The sequence below is a fragment of the Oncorhynchus tshawytscha genome, linkage group LG32 (genome assembly GCF_018296145.1).
Source record: "Oncorhynchus tshawytscha isolate Ot180627B linkage group LG32, Otsh_v2.0, whole genome shotgun sequence".
NCBI lineage: Eukaryota > Metazoa > Chordata > Actinopteri > Salmoniformes > Salmonidae > Oncorhynchus > Oncorhynchus tshawytscha.
In genome coordinates, this window is record NC_056460.1 from 3,673,388 (window position 1) to 3,694,364 (window position 20,977).

The following is a 20,977-nucleotide window of genomic DNA, read 5'->3' on the forward strand; positions in this document are numbered from 1 at the left end:
GAGGAAAGGATGGAATGGACACTATTAGATTATAAATAGAGGAAAGGATGGAATGGAACACTATTAGATTCTAAATAGAGGAAAGGATGGAATGGACACAATTAGATTCTAAATAGAGGAAAGTATGGAAGGATACTATTAGATTATAAATAGAGGAAAGGATGGAATGGAACACTATTAGATTCTAAATAGAGGAAAGGATGGAATGGACACTATTAGATTATAAATAGAGGAAAAGATGCAATGGATACAATTAGATTCTATATAGAGGAAAGGATGGAATGGACACATTTAGATGTAATATAGAGGAAAGGATGGAATGGACACTATTAGATTCTATATAGAGGAAAGCAACACTGTTACATTCTAAATAGAGGAAAGAATGGAGTGGACACTATTAGATTCTAAATAGAGGAAAGGATGCAATAGATACAATTATATTCTATATAGAGGAAAGGATGGAATGGACACTATTAGATTCTAAATAGAGGAAAAGACGGAATGGATACAATTAGATTCTATATAGAGGAAAGGATGGAATGGACAATAATAGATTCTAAATAGAGTAAAGGATGGAATGGACACTATTAGATTTACTATAGAGGAAAGAATGGAGTGGACACTATTAGATTTAATATAGAGGAAAGAATGGAGTGGACACTATTAGATTCTAAATAGAGGAAAGGATGGAATGGATAAAATTAGATTCTAAATAGAGGAAAGGATGGAATGAATAGTTTGATTCTATATAGAGGAAAGGATGGAATGGACACTATTAGATTCTAAACAGAGGAAAGGATGGAATGGAACACTATTAGATTCTAAATAGAGGAAAGGATTGAATGGAACACTATTAGATTCTAAATAGAGGAAAGGATTGAATGGAACACTATTAGATTCTAAATAGAGGAAAGGATTGAATTGAACGCTCAGATTGGAAATAGCAGTGAGGTCACAAACAGGTCCCATCCTCAAGTCTCTCTTTTTGAAGTGAGTTTGGAGAATCACTATGCAGCATCTTAAAAATAGTTTACATCTCTGAACTTAGAATCAAATAGACTTCCCTTTATTTCACCTTTATTTAATCAGATATGTAAATTGAGAACCAATACACATTTACAATGACAATCTTAATGAATAAATACTAATATCAATCTATTTAATAATTAACATGTTTGAAAAATCCCAACTATATAGTGAACAACATTTCATGGTTTACACTTGCATTCAATCAATCTTAAGTTCATAATTAAAACATCATATTTTTGTTAACTCTTATAATCTGACTTTTGACATGATCATGTTTTGAGCTGGAAAAGAAAACGTAGACCTATTTTTCAGTATGATTTCATTCATACAATATGATTTAATGTAGCATGAACAAAAACACAATTTCTCAATCAAAAACATAAGTCAGAACACAGCCTCTCTATTCTCTCGTGTGATTTCAGATCCTTTGACTGGGAAAATGTCTTTTCACAATGAGAGCAGTGGTATGTCTTCTCCTCCTGTGTATTAGTATGTTGGAAAGGCTTTTCTCCAGTGTGTTTTCTCTCATGCCTTTTCAAGCTCCCTAACCGGGTAAAACTCTTTTCACACCGGGAACATTGGTAAGGCTTTTCTCCTGAGTGTATTCTCTCATGCGCTTTCAGGCTCCCTCGATGGGTAAAACTCTTTTCACACCGGGAACATTGGTAAGGCTTTTCTCCTGTGTGTATTCTCTCATGCTCCTTCAGGCTCGCATACCACCTAAAATTCCTTTCACAGTGGGAACAGTGATAAGGCTTCTCTCCAGTATGTCCCCTCTCATGTGTTTTCAGGCTCCCTAACTGAGTAAAACTCTTTACACAGTGGGAACAGTGGTAAGGCTTCTCTCCAGAGTGTATTCTCATATGTATTTTCAGGTTCCCTAACCCAGTAAATATCTTTCCACACTGAGAGCAGTGGTAGGTCTTCCTATCTTCTGTGTGTATTTCTTCATGTTGTTTCAGGTACCGTAACTGGGTAAACCTCTTTCCACACTGGGAACATTGGAAACGCTTTTCTCTTGTGTGTGTCCTCTCATGCTCTTTTAGGTTCCCTAACTTGGTAAAACTCTTTCCACAGTGGGAGCAATCGTAAGGGTTTTCTCCTGTATGCGTTCTCTCATGTGCTTTGAGGTTCCTTAACCACTTAAAACTCTTTCCACACTGGGAACAGCGGTGTTGTCTCGCTGGTTTGGGCGTCTCTGGGTCCGATTCCCCTGCAGGACTCTCCACGCTGTCAGAGTGAGAGTCTGGTCCCTCTCCTACCAAAGACAAACAGAGTATTTAGTTAAATACTAAACAGAGAACGGAATTAAACCTCCATAAAATAAAACTGCCTTCCTGTGAAGCTAGATTCCTCAAAAACCTGAAGTCGGTTTTCAGAAACATTCCATAATTTAATAAAAACCTGGTGGCCGCCCAAATAATAATAATGTAGAACATAAAATCAAATCTTTCTATCATGTTTATAGGTTGAGCAGAGCTCTAAAATAGGGAAAGGGGGATACCTAGTCAGTTGTACAACTGAATGGATTCAAGAGAAATGTGTGTCCCGCATTTAACCCAACCCCTCTGAATCAGAGAGGTGTGGGGGGCTGCCTTAATCGACATCCATGTCATCGGCGCCCGGGGAACAGTGGGTTAACTGCCTTGCTCAGGGGCAGAATGACAGCTTTTTACCTTGTCAGCTCGGGGATTTGATCCAGCAACCTTTCGGTTACTGGCCCAACGCTCCTACCTGCCAGGCTACATAATGTCGTATTTTAGGCTGAGCAGAATTCTAGAATAATAGATAATGTCGTGTTTATAGGCTGATCAGAGCTCTATAATAATAGATAATGTCATGTTTATAGGCTGACCAGAGCTCTATAATAATAGATAATGTCATGTTTAGGTTGAACAGAGCTCTATAATAATATATATTGTCATGTTAATAGACTGAGCTCTATTATCTATCTATAGCTTGACAACATTCAGCTGTTTTCGTGATATGTTTTATCTAACACTTACAATTTCTTACCTTTTTGGTTACTAGGCAGTTCTATCAACATTTAGCAACTACGTTAAACTAGCAACATTAGCAAACCCGTCAGCTATATTTCAGAGGTTAAAGGTTGTATATTCAAATTTTATAATAAAACTCTCATAACCTAATTTAACTCACATGAATTGCAATAAAAGTCAGTGGTCAGCTAGCTAGAAGTGTGAATATAGTCAAAGTTATTATAATTATTTTTGTTTCTTGTTGACTATTTTAATTGAAAGCTATCACAGTAAGGTAGTTATGTTGGATAAATAAAACACATAAGAAGCAGTATGTATCTTACATTAAAGGGCCAATGCAGCTATTTTAAATCTCAACCTCAAATTCTTTCTGGGTAAGGAAGAAGTTCATTCCTGGTTTTGTTTTCAAAGATGTTCACTGTCTGGGTGTTCACTTCCCCCACGGGTTACTATAGCAACACACATCACCTATCATTTATAACTTGTTTGTCAATTCTGAGTGACATTAAAGTTGTGAATTTTCTAATCCATTGTTAAGGTTTTGTTGGTGACCCGCTCTTTGGTGGTATACACATCTTACAGTGTAGTTATCAATTCCTACATTAAATAATAACATATTCAAGCATAAACATTCAGTAGAATGCTGCTTTAAAACCACCCATCAGTTCAACAAGTTTGTGCTCCTGTTTTTAAGACAGTACTTACTGGTTTTAATCAGATCGCCTGTCTCCTCCTCCTGTTCATGTTCTTCCTTCTCCTCCTTCAATGTGACAGTTATCTCTCCCTCCTTCACTCCAAAAACTGCATCCTCCTCTTTTATTGTAACATCCTCCTCCTCTTTCACTTTGAACGCGTCTTTCTCTTCTTCTTTCACTGTAACAGCCTCACCCTCTACTTCTTGTTTTACTGTGATATCCTCCTCTTTCACGACAATGTTCAGCCACAGACCCTCTTTCTCCGTCCAGCAGACCTCCTCTTCTTTAGCAGGAGGGCAGTAGATTGGTGAGCTCATGGTAGGATGTGGTAGCCAGCTAACCTTGCTAGTTAGCGACTAGCCTAGTGATAGGCTAATTTATCAAGCCAGCTACCGTTACCCGACTAAACGGAAATATGACATTAAATGGGGAAATTAGTTATATGACAGAATGAATCTTAAAATACAGAGGCAAATATGCACCGAAGCAGTCTAAACAGCTTGAATGTTTCGGCTAGGAAATTACCGCGGTGGCTGACTAGATGTTATTGAAGAAGCGTCCCGTCCACTAAATTATACGTTACGCTGATCGCGTCGCCTGAAAGACGCACATCGCCATCTGTTGACTGGAGTGGTTAACGCAGATAAATGTTTATTTTATTTCCAGAGCAAAAAAATGAATTTTTAAATGTATTTTATTAAATAACAATACAATGGTCAGACAACTGCAGATTTGTAATAAATATGAATTTAAAACCTACTTCTACGTTCTACCAACCCAACAGATGTTTATACTACAGGGAATATTAACCAATGAGGTGGGTCTTTCCACATTCTACCAACCCAACAGATGTTTCTACTATGAAGCAACGCTTTCAGGTTAATTAAAGTTTAATTCCCAAATAGCAAATACAGGTTTGGTACATTATCAGGTATTGGAGCGTTGAAAGATGACGCACAACAACGGTGTCTTCCAGGAAACCACGACTCCAATAACCACCGCGGTCGAAATAAATGTAAAGTACGTCACCATCGAAACGACTACCGCTACAATCGACCTGTTCGCAATACATGGGTATAGGGATCTGAACTCATTGATCTGTCAGTAAGCTATGTCTACATGGGTATAGAGATCTGACCACATTGATCTGTCAGTAAGCTATGTTTACATGGGATCTGACCTTATAGATCTGTCAGTAAACTATGTTTACATGGGTATTGGGATCTCAGCTACAGTATAATTCGTCAACCGTTCCATCGCATCTTAGTTAATGTAGAGACAAACGATTATGCATGTTTTTAATCATAAAGTTAATTCACAAATACCAAATACCGGAGCATTTGAGTTCAAATATACTTTTTATTACTTCATAATAAAAGCCGAGCCGGACAACTGCCTTCCAGCACACATGTTTTCTACATTTGTCCTTCTTACGTCACACTCATAGTAATTCCTCTTATTGGCTCATCACCTCTGGCATTTAGCCACCGTCATCCTACTGCCTTCATATTAGGACATGGAACCTGTAGTCTCACATAAATAGTTTCATGCATGTAGGACCATAGCAACATACCTTGGCACTCGACAAGAATAACCAATACATGACACCCTGCTGACTCCACTGAAAGGGGAACCCCTGTTCTGGAAAATACCCAAGAGGTGTAACCATAGTTGGACATAACAGTTACAAGAATAACCACGTGTATGTCTAATGGTGTCCAATGACCTAGAGCACATGGAGCACTAGTTTTGCTGGCTCCTTCTGAAATAAATAATTGCCACATATGTACTGAAAATTTCACAATACTATGTTCTTGCTTATTGTGCAGTGGATGATTAAAATCCCTGTATGCCTATGGATGCGTAGCTAGCTATCTAGCTGATCTGTGTATGGACCCAAACATTTGGTATACATTTTAGTTCAGAACCTAGCTATGAACCTCAACTATCATAGCCAGTTGTATCAACTCCAAAACAGCCTGAATGACATTAATGAAGCCTATGCATTGAGTAGAATATAATATCATGTTGTGCCAAGGATGCAAGTCATATATACATGTAGTTATTACCATGCATGAGATCCCCACATTGTAGCCTGTACATTTAATATATTATCTGATCATGTACTCTACCTTGGCAAATAAAGGTGCAGTTTAGGAATGAATGTCTTTGAGATTTCTTTTCAGTCATATTCAATACCAGGAGTATCAAATTCCAAGTCTTTGAATGATGCTGTGTCTGCATGTATGTATTACAATTATACACTTCAACAGTGTTTACCAATCTTGGTCCTGGGACATCAATGGTTACACATTGTAACTAATAGACTAGAATCGTGATTTAACTAGTTAATTCATATATACAGAGATAGAATTTTAAAAAACAGTACACTACATTTCCTATGCATCATGTAAATACTCTTAACACCGGTTCATCTCAATATCTAATTTCCTTCATCTGCATTGATCTGATAAACACAGGACAGGTGGAGTATTTCATCACATTACACTTCATTTCAACCAGTAGAGAATGTGAAACGCTTTATTGAAAAGCTCATTATCCAAGTGTTATAAATACAAGTTCAATCTGTACTTCAATGCACAGATGTCGTGCATTATAAAAAAAGAGGAGGTGGCGAGAGAGGTGTAAAAGACAGAAGGGGAAAGAGGTAAGAACATAGGAGCAGGGAAGGCAGCACATGATTGATGAATCACAGTGCTACCTAAATATTATTTCGGGTGAGGTGGCGATGATGGGACTGGGGGTTGGCATCCTCTCACATCAAAACATACCTGCAGACGAGAGACATATGGAGAGAGAGAGCATGTTTAAGTCTTGTGTTTTTCTTTTTTATTCTAACATTGTTAGTCATCAATCAGGAGGTGAAATGCAAAACTGACCTTGGATCATTAACTCTGGGACTACTGCATCTCTATCTGTATTTCAATGTAAAGCATCTCTTTAATAATTCTGTAACGGCTTTCCTCTTCCTCTTCTGAGGAGGAGTAGCAAGGATCGGACTAATACGCAGCGTGGTAAGTGTCCATGATACTTTAATAATAACTGAACACGACTCAATACAAAAATAACAAAGTGAATGGAAACGAAAACCGAAACAGTCCTGAATGGTGAATGCTGGAACGTGTGCTATGGGTGGGTGTTGTTATCGTGACCAGTGAACTGAGATAAGGCGGAGCTTTACCTAGCATAGACTTATAGATGACCTGGAGCCAGTGGGTCTGGCGACGAGTATGTAGCGAGGGCCAGCCGACTAGAGCATACAGGTCACAGTGGTGGGTGGTATAAGGTGATTTGGTAACAAAACAGGTGGCACTGTGATAGACTGCATCCAGTTTGATGAGTTGAGTGTTGGAAGCTATTTTGTAGATGACATCGCCGAAGACGAGGATCGGTAGGATAGTCCGTTTTATTAGGGTAAGTTTGGCGGCGTGAGTGAAGGAGGCTTTGTTGCAAAATAGTAAGCCGATTCTAGATTTGATTTTGGATTGGAGATGTTTAATATGAGTCTGGAAGGAGAGTTTACAGTCTAGCCAGACACCTAGGTATTTATAGTTGTCCACATATTCTAGGTCGGAACCGTCCAGGGTGGTGATGCTAGTCGGGCGGGCGGGTGCGGGCAGCGAACGGTTGAAAAGCATCCATTTGGTTTTACTAGCGTTTAAGAGCAGTTGGAGGCCACGGAAGGAGTGTTGTATGGCATTGAAGCTCTTTTGGAGGTTAGTTAGCACAATGTCCAAGGAAGGGCCAGAAGTATACAAAATGGTGTCGTCTGCGTAGAGGTGGATCAGGGAATCGCCCGCAGCAAGAGCGACATCATTGATATATACAGAGAAAAGAGTCTGCCCGAGAATTGAACCCTGTGGTACCCCCATAGAGACTGTCAGAGGTCCGGACAACAGGCCCTCCGATTTGACACACTGAACTCTGTCTGCAAAGTAGTTGGTGAACCAGGAGAGGCAGTCATTAGAAAAACCAAGGCTATTGAGTCTGCCGATAAGAATACGGTGATTGACAGAGTCGAAAGCCTTGGCAAGGTCAATAAAGACGGCTGCACAGTACTGTCTTTTATCTATAGCGGTTATGATATCGTTTAGTACCTTGAGCGTGGCTGAGGAGCACCCGTGACCAGCTCGGAAGCCGGATTGCACAGCGGAGAAGGTACGGTGGGATTCGAAATGGTCAGTGATCTGTTTATTAACTTGGCTTTCGAAGACTTTAGATAGGCAGGGCAGGATGGATATAGGTCTGTAACAGTTTGGGTCTAGGGTGTCACCACCTTTGAAGAGGGGGATGACCACGGCAGCTTTCCAATCTTTAGGGATCTCAGACAATACGAAAGAGAGGTTGAACAGGCTGGTAATAGGGGTTGCAACAATGGCGGCGGATACTTTTAGAAAGAGAGGGTCCAGATTGTCTAACCCAGCTGATTTGTACGGGTCCAGGTTTTGCAGCTCTTTCAGAACATCTGCTATCTGGATTTGGGTGAAGGAGAAGCTGGGGAGGCTTGGGCGAGTAGCTACGGGGGAGGCAGAGCTGTTGGCCGGGGTTGGAGTAGCCAGGAGGAAGGCATGGCCAGCCGTTGAGAAATGCTTATTGAAATGTTCGATTATTATGGAGTTATCAGTGGTGTTACCTAGCCTCAGTGCAGTGGGCAGCTGGGAGGAGGTGATTTTGTTCTCCATGGACTTTACAGTGTCCCAAAACTTTTTGGAGTTAGAGCTACAGGATGCGAATTTCTGCTTGAAAAAGCTAGTCTTTGCTTTCCTGACTGACTGCGTGTATTGGTTCCTAACTTCCCTGAACAGTTGCATATTGTGGGGACTATTCGATGCTATTGCAGTCCGCCACATTGCAAAACAAATTAACCCAATGACTGACCAATCAACAGACTCTTGCAAAACCAATGAACATATATGTGCCAAAGCAACACATACAATTGGGAGAACAAGTATTTGATACACTGCCGATTTTGCAGGTTTTCCTACTTACAAAGCATATAGAGGTCTGTCATTTTTATCATAGGTACACTTCAACTGTGATAGATGGAATCTAAAACAAAAATCCAGAAAATCACATTGTATGATTTTTAAGTAATTAATTTGCATTTTATTGCATGACATTGCAAGTATTTGATACATCAGAAAAGCAGAACTTAATATTTGGTACAGAAACCTTTGTTTGCAATTACATAGATCATACGTTTCCTGTAGTTCTTGACCAGGTTTGCACACACTGCAGCAGGGATTTTGGCCCACTCCTCCATACAGACCTTCTCCAGATCCTTCAGGTTTCGTGGCTGTGGATGGGTAATACGGACTTTCAGCTCCCTCCAAAGATGTTCTATTGGGTTCAGGTCTGGAGACTGGCTAGGCCACTCCAGGACCTTGAGATGCTTCTTACGGAGCCACTCCTTAGTTGCCCTGGCTGTGTGTTTCAGGTCGTTGTCATGCTGGAAGACCCAGCCATGACCCATCTTCAATGCTCTTACTGAGGGAAGGAGGTTGTTGGTCAAGATCTCGTGATACATGGCCCCATCCATCCTCCCCTCAATACGGCACAGTCGTCCTGTCCCCTTTGCAGAAAAGCATCCCCAAAGAATGATGTTTCCACCTCCATGCTTCACGGTTGGGATGGTGTTCTTGGGGTTGTACTCATCCTTCTTCTTCCTCCAAACACGGCGAGTGGTTTAGACCAAAAAGCTCTATTTTTGTCTCATCAGACCACATGACCTTCTCCCACTCCTCCTCTGGATCATCCAGATGGTCATTGGCAAACTTCAGACAGGCCTGGACATGCGCTGGCTTGAGCAGGGGGACCTTGCGTGCACTACAGGATTTTAATCCATGACGGCGTAGTGTGTTACTAATGGTTTTCTTTGAGACTGTGGTCCTAGGTCTCTTCAGGTCATTGACCAGGTCCTGCCGTGTAGTTCTGGAATGATGATCATTGATGCCCCACGAGATGAGATCTTGCATGGAGCCCCAGACCGAGGGTGATTGACCGTCATCTTGAACTTTTCGAATAATTGCGCCAACAGTTGTTGCCTTCTCACCAAGCTGCTTGCCTATTGTCCTGTCGCCCATTCCAGCCTTGTTCAGGTCTACAATTTTATCCCTGATGTCCTTACACAGCTCTCTGGTCTTGGCCATTGTGGAGAGGTTGGAGTCTGTTTGATTGAGTGTCTGGACAGGTGTCTTTTATACAAGTTCAAACGGGTGCAGTTAATACAGGTAATGAGTGGAGAACAGGAGGGCTTCTTAAAGAAAAACTAACAGGTCTGTGAGAGCCGGAATTCTTACTGGTTGGTAGGTGATCCAATACTTATGTCATGCAATAAAATGCAAATGAATTACTTAAAAATCATACAATGTGATTTTCTGGATTTTTGTTTTAGATTCCGTCTATCACAGTTGAAGTGTACCTATGATAAAAATGACAGACCTCTATATGCTTTGTAAGTAGGAAAACCTGCAAAATTGGCAGTGTATCAAATACTTGTTCTCCCCACTGTATCTTGGTCCATCTTAGTATGAAAAACAGAATAAAGTCAGTTTATCTTACACTATGTCAAAATAGTGCATTGTATGTAAGTTTAGTATCACTTTGCAACAGAATAGATGGTTCTTAGAACTATTATACATGTCACGAGTCCGACCGAGGGTGGCTCCCCTTCCCGGGCGGGTGGCGCTCGGCGGTCGTCGTCACCGGCCTACATACAATGCACTGATTGTCTTTCCTCCCCCTCCTTGTATGTTTATTGGTAGCACCTGTTTGTGTTGATTAGTTGGGCTTCTTTAGACAGCCGGCCCGCCTTTTTGTTGTGCGGGATTATTCATTGTAACCTTCGGCTCTGTAGTAGAGGAACGTGTTAGTTCCTGGTCGTGCATTTTTCAGTAGTCATTTTTCATTCCCTGTGTTTTGGGGCCGTTATTATTGTGAGCACCCTGTGCAATTAAAGAGCACAGAATTGCACTCTCTGTCTCCTGCGTTTGACTCCACACCCACGACACCCGGAGCATTACAATACATTTTTTATGTTAAAGGATTCAACTACTGAAAACTGAAACTAACAAATGGATCAAACAGATCAATCCCACTTTTCCAGCCTGCTGAAGGCGTGTGGAGTGGTAAACATCACCCCGGTTCTACCAGGGGCTTGAGGTGGTCTCCCACAGCTCTGCAGCCTTGCCGTTCCATTTCTTGACTGCCCCTGCAACACAGAAAGAAATATATTTAGTCATATTATATAAAACACTAATGGATATGGAGCATCTTTGCCCTTAGTTACACCTGGCACCTAAGTATGATTTCTGTCATCCGATCACTCTAAGCTCCATTAGGTTCAGATCTAACAGGATGGGCCTTTGACATAGTCTGGACGCAGTCAGGCCACCAAATATGCATAAGCAATGTAAAGAGATGTGGGGAAAAGTACATTCTACACAAATTACCTTCATAATATCAAAGACCAAATGTGTGTGCCTGAGAGGAAATGAACTTTTATACAGCCAAAGAGGGCGAGAAATTGCACCAATATCAGTGGACAATTTGCACTAATGTAAATAAACATGGTTGATGGAACATTCTCCCTTTTGCTTACGTGATGAACCACTAAAGGGACATAAATATTTACCATTTAAACCATCTGTGACCTCTCATCTCTCTGGCTGTAGAAGTGTTCTTCCTAACCAGTCCCTCAACAGCTCTCTGATTGAGCTCCACCCTCACTGGGTCTTCAGAGGAGAGGAAGGCTGAGGAGGGATGGAAGAATGAATGGATCAGTCAGTCAATAACGTGTATGGCTGCTGTCTATGCTGTCTGACAAAATTACTATTTTAGTAGTTCATTAAAAGTAATTAAGGCTTTATAACTGCTGAATGCCAACTATTAATCACTTACATCATATATTTTCAGGTAGAGATACATCCTTGGGACATCCCTAGCCCGTTGAAGTTGATATTTAAAATGGTTACGGTTAGGGTTTAGGGTAGGGATGTCCCAAGGATCCCGGACAGCATTGACCATTGTGCATTCTTCTGTCTCTTTTATGTAGCAGGTGATGGGTTCTGACTTCTGAACTTGAAAATATGAAATATCCTTATTATGTGAAATTGAATGAAACAATAATAAATGTTGATGCTAATATGATGTACAATATTCCATGATGTTTCTATATGATAACAATAGCGTAAAATATTTAATATGTCATATACTATTTTTAACAGTTTCACTAATTAATTTTCATTAACTTAATCATTATGACACACCCCTCACTATTGTCATTGGTTACACTAATTGCACTGTTTGTCTACATAACCTGGTTCAAGTATTCGTGACATCACCCTGAGGAAGGCACAGTGATCCCTAAATATTGGTAAGCACCCATTAAATTGCTGGGAGATTATACATGGAGTGTGCGACTTTATTTTGAAAGTTTATAGTTTATTCGCCGTTAGTCAGCACCTCCACACAAACTATATTTCTGCGTGTGTGCCAGCTCATGTTTTTTAAGGGTAGGTAACAACACATCCGCCATGCTGGGGCCCCTCAAGGGTGCATGCTCAGCCCCCTCCTTTACTCCCTGTTCACTCATGACTGCACGGCCAGGCACGACTCCACCACCATCATTAAGTTTGCCGATGCCACAACATGCCAACAACTACGAGACAGCCTACAGGGAGGAGGTCAGCGACCTTGCCGTGTGGTGCTAGGAAAACAACCTCTCCCTCAAAGTGATCAAGACAAAGAAGATGATTGTGGGCTACAGGAAAAAGAGGACCGAGCACACCCCCATTCTCATTGACGGGGCTGTAGAGGAGCAGGTTGAGAGCTTCAAGTTCCTTGGTGTCCATATCACTAACAAACTAGAATGGTCCAAGCACACCAAGACAGTCATGAAGAGGGCACAACAAAACCTATTCCCCCTCAGGAGACTGAAAAGATGTAGTCCTCAGATCCTCAAAAGATTCTTCAGCTGCAACATCGAGAGCATCCTGGTTGCATTCCTGCTTGGTATGGCAACTGCTCTGCCTCCGACCACAAGGCACTACAGAGGGTAGTGCGTACAGCCCAGTACATCACTTGGGCCAAGCTTCCTGCCATCCAGGACGTCTATACCAGGCGGTGTCCCCCCCCCCCACTCTCTGTTATCATCTATGCAAAGTCACTTTAATAACTCTACCTACATGTACATATTACAACAATTACCTCAACTCACAGGTGCCCCCATTGACTCTGTACCGGTACCCCCTGTATATAGTCTAGCTATACATATTTAACTTCTGCTATTTCATTACTGGTTCCTTTTATGTCTTATTCTTATTTGTACTTTTTTTTAAACTGCGTTGTTGGTTAGGGGCTTGTAAATAAGCATTTCACTGTGAGATAAAATTCAATTTGGTTTGATTTGATAGACTCATAGTACAGAATGAATGACTGACTGCCCAGTTCAACATCAGTTCACCGTCTCACCTCATACTGTATTGGAGCAGCAGCAGCTGACTGCCCAGTTCAACGTCAGTTCACCGTCTCACCTCATACTGTATTGGAGCAGCAGCAGCTGACTGCCCAGTTCACCGTCTCACCTCATACTGTATTGGAGCAGCAGCAGCTGACTGCCCAGTTCAACATCAGTTCACAGTCTCACCTCATACTGTATTGGAGCAGCAGCAGCTGACTGCCCAGTTCAACATCAGTTCACCGTCTCACCTCATACTGTGTTGGAGCAGCAGCAGCTGACTTGATTGTTGATGCTAATCAGCATGTTTGAATCTGAGAGTAAATAGAGCCGACTACAACTCTAAAAATGAAGGGTTCAACTGGAGTTGTTCTCAGATCCCCTGAGAACCGTAGGGTTCTTGGTCAATGAAAAACAGCCCCAAAAGGTTCTTCAAAGAACTTGTTAGAAGGTGGGTTCATCGAGGAACCTCCGTTGTTGCTGGACTTCTTCCGGGAACTTCGCAATTACAACTGAAACGATGGTGACAAGTTTGGATGCGACAACAAGTTAAAAAGGTTAAGTTGGGTTGATGTTTGGCTCTGAATATGTCTCGAAATAATGTATAATAATAATAATAATATAACGACGACAATGACGGTTTTGTGTGAATATCTTCCATATGCTCCAAGATGGCATAGCAGTTCAGACGTCTTTTGTCCTTGTCTTGTCGTGTCCTGTATATATATATATATATATAAATAACTTTCTTCGCATACCTTTTTATACATATTTTTTATTTTTCATAAACTCATCTTCAAAACACTCTCCTGCAACCCGCCTCACCAATTTATATTTGAAAAAAAAGAAAGTATTATTTACCTCAAATCTGTAATCCTCCATAGAAGCTAACCAGAAGCCAGCCAGAAGCTAGCCAAAAGCTAACCAGAAGCTAGCCAGAAGCTAATCCAGAAGCTAGCCTGAAGCTAACCAGAAGCTAGTTAGCTTCTTTACTGGCTAATCGTTAGTATTCAGCTAACCACGGTTTGTGGTCATCAGCTATCCTTTAGCTCGGAAATCTATCGCTAGTTTTGTACGGCGCGGCTCGTACCGGAACATACCGGACCTATTTTTCATGTCCCCGGATTTCAACCGCTAACTCTGGACATTTATACCTGGATCTCGCAGCTAGCTAGCTGCTATCCGTGTGACTATCGGCTTTCGTCGATTCCGGAGCAAACATCAATTATTCCGGAGCTAGCCAGCTGAAGAGTTCCATCAGTCACTCCTGGGCTACAATCACCTATCCGGACCCGTTTTACTGCCAACGCGGAGCCCCACCGGGCCTGCACAACTGGACTACCAACGTTATCTACTCGAGGGAGTTATCCAGCTGGCTCCTCCGTCGCGACGTTACCTGAACGCCAGTCTGCGGTCCGCTAATCGCTAGCTGTCTTATCGGCTGCTATCTGAATAGACCTATAGGACAATTTAAAAAAAAAAAAAGATTATTTTTTTATTTAATTTTTTTTATTCTTGGGCCTCTATAACTATATCTATTGTTTTTTTTTTGCGAATTGGATTCATCCCCTCTACCACACGGAACCCCACTAATCCTACCGATGGAAACGCACGAGGTGGCTAATAACCGACCTCCATCCTATACTAGCTTGCTACCGATGTCCCGGCTAGCTGTCTAAATCACCGTGACCCCAATCAACCTCACTACTCACTGGACCCTTTTGATCACTCGACTAAGCATGCCTCGCCTTAATGTCAATATGCCTTGTCCATTGCTGTTCTGGTTAGTGTTTATTGGCTTATTTCACTGTAGAGCCTCTAGTCCTGCTCACTATAACTTATCCAACCTACAGTGCCTTGCGAAAGTTTTCGGCCCCCTTGAACTTTGCGACCTTTTGCCACATTTCAGGCTTCAAACATAAAGATATAAAACTGTATTTTTTTGTGAAGAATCAACAACAAGTGGGACACAGTCATGAAGTGGAATGACATTTATTGGATATTTCAAACTTTTTTAACAAATCAAAAACTGAAAAATTGGGGGTGCAAAATTATTCAGCCCCCTTAAGTTAATACTTTGTAGCGCCACCTTTTGCTGCGATTACAGCTGTAAGTCGCTTGGGGTATGTCTCTATCAGTTTTGCACATCGAGAGACTGAAATATTTTCCCATTCCTCCTTGCAAAACAGCTCGAGCTCAGTGAGGTTGGATGGAGAGCATTTGTGAACAGCAGTTTTCAGTTCTTTCCACAGATTCTCGATTGGATTCAGGTCTGGACTTTGACTTGGCCATTCTAACACCTGGATATGTTTATTTTTGAACCATTCCATTGTAGATTTTGCTTTATGTTTTGGATCATTGTCTTGTTGGAAGACAAATCTCCGTCCCAGTCTCAGGTCTTTTGCAGACTCCATCAGGTTTTCTTCCAGAATGGTCCTGTATTTGGCTCCATCCATCTTCCCATCAATTTTAACCATCTTCCCTGTCCCTGCTGAAGAAAAGCAGGCCCAAACCATGATGCTGCCACCACCATGTTTGACAGTGGGAATGGTGTGTTCAGGGTGATGAGCTGTGTTGCTTTTACGCCAAACATAATGTTTTGCATTGTTGCCAAAAAGTTCAATTTTGGTTTCATCTGACCAGAGCACCTTCTTCCACATGTTTGGTGTGTCTCCCAGGTGGCTTGTGGCAAACTTTAAACAACACTTTTTATGGATGTCTTTAAGAAATGGCTTTCTTCTTGCCACTCTTCCATAAAGGCCAGATTTGTGCAATATACGACTGATTGTTGTCCTATGGACAGAGTCTCCCACCTCAGCTGTAGATCTCTGCAGTTCATCCAGAGTGATCATGGGCCTCTTGGCTTCTCCTTGTATGAGCTGAAAGTTTAGAGGGACGGCCAGGTCTTGGTAGATTTGCAGTGGTCTGATACTCCTTCCATTTCAATATTATCGCTTGCACAGTGCTCCTTGGGATGTTTAAAGCTTGGGAAATCTTTTTGTATCCAAATCCGGCTTTAAACTTCTTCACAACAGTATCTCGGACCTGCCTGGTGTGTTCCTTGTTCTTCATGAGGCTCTCTGCGCTTTTAACGGACCTCTGAGACTATCACAGTGCAGGTGCATTTATACGGAGACTTGATTACACACAGGTGGATTGTATTTATCATCATTAGTCATTTAGGTCAACATTGGATCATTCAGAGATCCTCACTGAACTTCTGGAAAGAGTTGGCTGCACTGAAAGTAAAGGGGCTGAATAATTTGGCACGCCCAATTTTTCAGTTGTTGATTTGTTAAAAAAGTTTGAAATATCCAATAAATGTCGTTCCACTTCATGATTGTGTCCCACTTGTTGTTGATTCTTCACAAAAAATACAGTTTTATATCTTTATGTTTGAAGCCTGAAATGTGGCAAAAGGTCGCAAAGTTCAAGGGGGCCGAATACTTTCGCAAGGCACTGTATTAGTTCCACCACCCACACATGCGATGACATCTCCTGGTTTCAATGATATTTCTAGAGACAATATCTCTCTCATCATCACTCAATACCTAGGTTTACCTCCACTGTATTCACATCCTACCATACCTTTGTCTGTACCTTGAAGCTATTTTATCGCCCCCAGAAACATCCTTTTACTCTCTGTTCCAGACGTTCTAGACGACCAATTCTTATTGCTTTTAGCCGTAGCCTTATCCTACTCCTCCTCTGTTCCTCTGGCGATGTAGAGGTGAATCCAGGCCCTGTAGTGCCTAGCTCCACTCCTATTCCCCAGGCGCTCTCTTTTGATGACTTCTGTAACCATAATAGCCTTGGTTTCATGCATGTTAACATTAGAAGCCTCCTCCCTAAGTTTGTTTTATTCACTGCTTTAGCACACTCTGCCAACCCTGATGTCCTAGCCGTGTCTGAATCCTGGCTTAGGAAGACCACCAAAAATTCTGAAATTTTAATCCCAAACTACAACATTTTCAGACAACATAGAACTGCCAAAGGGGGCGGTGTTGCAATCTATTGCAAAGACAGCCTGCAGAGTTCTGTCCTACTATCCAGGTCTGTACCCAAACAATTTGAACTTCTACTTTTAAAAATCCACCTCTCTAAAAACAAGTCTCTCACCGTTGCCGCCTGCTATAGACCACCCTCTGCCCCCGGCTGTGCTCTGGACACCATATGTGAACTGATTGTCCCCCATCTATCTTCAGAGCTCGTGCTGCTAGGCGACCTAAACTGGAACATGCTTAACACCCCAGCCATCCTACAATCTAAGCTTGATGCCCTCAATCTCACACAAATGATCAATGAATCTACCAGGTACCTCCCCAAAGCCTTAACACGGGCACCCTCATATATATCATCCTAACCAACTTGCCCTCTAAATACACCTCTGCTGTCTTCAACCAAGATCTCAGCGATCACTGCCTTATTGCCTGCATCCGTAATGGGTCAGCGGTCAAACGACCTCCACTCGTCACTGTCAAACGCTCCCTGAAACACTTCAGCAAGCAGGCCTTTCTAATCGACCTGGCCTGGGGTATCCTGGAAGGATATTGATCTCATCCCATCAGTAGAGGATGCCTGGTCATTTTTTAAAAATGCCTTCCTAACCATCTTAAATAAGCATGCCCCATTCAAGAAATTTAGAACCAAGAACAGATATAGCCCTTGGTTCTCCCCAGACCTGACTGCCCTTAACCAACACAAAAACATCCTATGGCGTTCTGCATTAGCATCGAACTGCCCCCGTGATATGCAGCTGTTCAGGGAAGCTAGAAACCATTACACACAGGCAGTTAGAAAAGCCAAGGCTAGCTTTTTCAAGCAGAAATTTGCCTCCTGCAACACTAACTCAAAAAAGTTCTGGGACACTGTAAAGTCCATGGAGAATAAGAACACCTCCTCCCAGCTGCCCACTGCACTGAAGATAGGAAACACTGTCACCACTGATAAATACACTATAATTGAGAATTTCAATAAGCATTTTTCTACGGCTGGCCATGCTTTCCACCTGGCTACTCCTACCCCGGTCAACACACAGCAACTCGCCCAAGCCTTCCCCATTTCTCCTTCTCCCAAATCCAGTCAGCTGATGTTCTGAAAGAGCTGCAAAATCTGGACCCCTACAAATCAGCCTGGTTAGACAATCTGGACCCTTTCTTTCTAAAATTATCTGCCGAAATTGTTGCCACCCCTATTACTAGCCTGTTCAACCTCTCTTTCGTGTCGTCTGAGATTCCCAAAGATTGGAAAGCAGCTGCGATCATCCCCCTCTTCAAAGGGGGGGAACACTCTTGACCCAAACTGCTACAGACCTATTTCTATCCTACCCTGCCTTTCTAAGGTCTTCGAAAGCCAAGTCAACGAACAGATTACCGACCGTTTTGAATCTCACCATACCTTCTCTGCTATGCAATCTGGTTTCAGAGCTGGTCATGGGTGCACCTCAGCCACGCTCAAGGTCCTAAACGATATCTTTAACCACCATCGATAAGAAACAGCACTGTGCAGCCGTATTCATTGATCTGGCCAAGGCTTTCGACTCTGTCAATCACCACATCCTCATCGGCAGACTCGACAGCCTTGGTTTCTCAAATGATTGCCTCGCCTGGTTCACCAACTACTTCTCTGATAGAATTCAGTGTGTTAAATCGGAGGGTCTGCTGTCCGTACCTCTGGCAGTCTCTATGGGGGTGCCACAGGGTTCAATTCTTGGACCGACTCTCTTCTCTGTATACATCAATGATGTCGCTGTTGCTGCTGGTTAGTCTCTGATCCACCTCTACACAGACGACACCATTCTGTATACTTCTGGCCCTTCTTTGGACACTGTGTTAACAACCCTCCAGGCAAGCTTCAATGTCATTACAACTCCCCTTCCGTGGCCTCCAATTGCTCTTAAATACAAGTAAAACTAAATGCATGCTCTTCAACCGATCGCTGCCTGCACCTGCCCGCCTGTCCAACATCACTACTCTGGACGGCTCTGACTTAGAATACGTGGACAACTACAAATACCTAGGTGTCTGGTTAGACTGTAAACTCTCCTTCCAGACCCACATCAAACATCTCCAATCCAAAGTAAAATCTAGAATTGGCTTCCTATTTCGCAAACAAAGCATCCTTCACTCATGCTGCCAAACATACCCTTGTAAAACTGACCATCCTACCAATCCTCGACTTCGGCGATATACTACCCACCATTGCGACCTGTACGCTCTCGTTGGCTGGCCCTCGCTTCATACTCGTCGCCAAACTCACTGGCTCCATGTCTTCTACAAGACCCTGCTAGGTAAAGTCCCCCCTTATCTCAGCTCGCTGGTCACCATAGCATCACCCACCTGTAGCACGCGCTACAGCAGGCATATCTCTCTGGTCACCCCCAAAACCAATTCTTTCTTTGGCCGCCTCTCCTTCCAGTTCTCTGCTGCCAATGACTGGAACGAACTACAAAAATCTCTGAAACTGGAAACACATATCTCCCTCACTAGCTTTAAGCACCAACTGTCAGAGCAGCTCACAGATTACTGAACCTGTACATAGCCAACCTATAATGTAGCCCAAACAACTACCTCTTTCCCTACTGTATTTTATTTATTTATTTATTTTTCTCCTTTGCACCCCATTATTTTTATTTCTACTTTGCACATTCTTCCACTGCAAATCTACCATTCCAGTGTTTTACTTGCTATATTGTATTTACTTTGCACCTTGGCCTTTTTTTGTCTTTACCTCCCTTATCTCACCTCATTTGCTCACACCGTATATAGACTTGTTTATACTGTATTATTGACTGTGTTTGTTTTACTCCATGTGCAACTCTGTGTCGTTGTGTGTCGAACTGCTTTGCTTTATCTTGGCCAGATCGCAATTGTAAATGAGAACTTGTTCGCAACTTGCCTACCTGGTTGAATAAAGGTGGGAAAAAAAAAAAAAAACGTTACTATAGTTAATTACCATAAATATTAGAAAGCCGGGTTTGGCCGTCGGCGTTGTATGAGCTACAGTACAGTACTGTTATCTAGCTAGATAACATTATGTCCTAACTAGGCACAACTAGGTTTGGATTATTTCCCTCAACTATATTCGTTCCCATATATTGTATGTAGTTTTCATAAAGCCAACATGGCTTTACACTCATTAACGTAAGTTTCCAATCTAGAGCAGTTCTCACTTTTGTGATAATGAACTTGCTAACGTTAACTAACTAAGGACGGTGACCTGTCCAGACGAGATGTTACAACGAACTGAATCGTCAATGGAGGTCTTCCTCTTTATATAGCCTGCTATACAGCATGCAATACTATTAACTCACAAGGGGGCATAATGTTACATGGACAATACTATCCCATTTTGGAAACGTTACATGTACAATACTATCCCATTTTGGAAACATTTCATGTACAATACTATCCCATTTGGAAACGTTACATGTCCAATACTATCCCATTTTGGAAACGTTACATGTACCCCCCATTGTGGCGGGAAATTAATATCTTAGATGGTAGCGGAAGATGGGATTCAAATTGCATAATGGTATTAATACAGTGTCTAGACAACCTCTTTTGTATAAATTACGTTCAGAATCCAAACACAGTATTGCCACGCAGCAAAATGTTGCGTATAATCTTTCAAGTCAGCCTGATAAAATATAGAACAATTTATGTACAAAGATATCTTGAAATGTGATGTTAGGCCTGTATGGCAGTACTGTTACTGTATGGCAGTACTGTAACAATACAGAGGCGGATGCAAGATGCAAGCAACGATGGTTTAAT